Source organism: Ipomoea nil, unplaced genomic scaffold, assembly GCF_001879475.1.
Source record: "Ipomoea nil cultivar Tokyo-kokei standard unplaced genomic scaffold, Asagao_1.1 scaffold2845, whole genome shotgun sequence".
Classification (NCBI taxonomy): Eukaryota; Viridiplantae; Streptophyta; class Magnoliopsida; order Solanales; family Convolvulaceae; genus Ipomoea; species Ipomoea nil.
The window spans coordinates 3671949-3673531 of NW_017619273.1; the positions used below are offsets into that span (position 1 = coordinate 3671949).

The 1583-nt window shown below is 28.0% G+C and overlaps 2 non-coding genes across 2 annotated transcripts; both read left to right on the top strand.

Annotated features, from left to right (window-relative positions):
* Positions 1-646: 646 nt before the first annotated feature.
* TRNAF-GAA lies at positions 647-719 on the top strand. The gene has a single exon. It is a non-coding gene; the product is annotated as a tRNA-Phe (tRNA).
* An 81-nt stretch (positions 720-800) lies between these two features.
* On the top strand, positions 801-872 carry TRNAE-UUC. Its single transcript has one exon. It is a non-coding gene; the product is annotated as a tRNA-Glu (tRNA).
* The last annotated feature ends 711 nt before the right edge of the window (positions 873-1583 follow it).

Genomic DNA, 1583 nt, shown 5'->3' on the forward strand with positions numbered 1-1583 from the left:
ATGTGTAAGCTAGTCAAATTTGTTACCAGCTGCATTTCAATGTTTCCAAAAAAAAAAAAAAAAAAAAAAAAAAAAAAAAAAAAAACACATTGAAATTTATTTATTCAAACAAGATAGGTGGATTTACTAAAATCAATGAGACTAAAATATTTGACACACAAATAATGAATTAAAAAGAGTTAATTTCATTTTTGGTTGTAGATTTATAGATGGCAATCCATTTTAATTTATTTTTTATCAGAGCATTCACTTTTGGCTCTAGTATTATTGTGGCATGACCATTTTTGGTCTTTTATCTACAAAACAATTTAAATATCATTAAAAATAAGGACATTTCGGTCTTTAATTGTGAATTTTTTCAAAAAAAAAATTAAAAAAATATAACTTTCCTCAAATAAATAAATAAATAAATATATATATATATATATATATATATATATATATATATATATAGCAGACCCAACATTTGTCATTGTATGAATATGAACTAAACTAACACACTCTTAACTTTCAAAAAAACTAACACACTCTTGGATAGCAATTGAAAATAGTTTGCTTGTGCTGCAAATGAATTCCATTTTTCGGCTGTATTATAATCAAAGACTTTAACGTATTAATAAGGTAACAAAGAAAGTCTTTCTCAATTGCGGGGATAGCTCAGTTGGGAGAGCGTCAGACTGAAGATCTGAAGGTCACGTGTTCGATCCACGTTCACCGCAATTTTTGTCTTTCTTACTTTATAATGTAAAATATATTGGTCTTAGTATAATAAACTTTTAAGTGATTGCATACAACATGTATCCGTTGTCGTCCAGCGGTTAGGATATCTGGCTTTCACCCAGGAGACCCGGGTTCGATTCCCGGCAACGGAATTCCTTCTATTTTTTTTATCACTTTTCTCCTTTGAGATTTTAGTATTACACTCTAGGGAATTAAGGGGACCACGCAAAACTGCAATGACTCAGTGTTGAATGAAGACATGTAGTCACAAATAATATTCTTTGTGATTAAAAAAATAATTTGACATTATTGTATTGAATAACTGTGATCATTTTTTTTTTCACGAATAGTATAGTACTTGTGACAAGCAAGAAAGTATTTGTTACGAATAAGTTGTCACTAAATATATGTGCATTTTGGCGGCATTATAATTATGGCGGAAACGAATGTAATTGTGATAATATATAATGTGGACACAAATTTTTGTACTTATGTGACAAATAGTTGCTGGTCACTTTTGTTTATAATATTTGTGACAATTTTTTTTTTGTCAATAAAAATACGATTGGTTAGTACCATTAGAAATGAGAAACAATTGTGCGAAAAAAAATACTATTGTCACTAATATTGTCACTTTTTGTGATGAAATTGTTAAAAATATTTGTGACGCACTATAATTTCGTAACAAAAATTACTAAATTGTGACAATAATTGTGTTGATTTCAAGTTTTGTCACTAATTTATGATAATTGTTACGTGTAATTAGTTGTTACAATGACTTTGTCACTATAATATTTTTTTTTGAAAACCTCTTTGTATCAATATTTGCCACTAAAATTGCATCCAAGTTGGTGTCAAGTAAT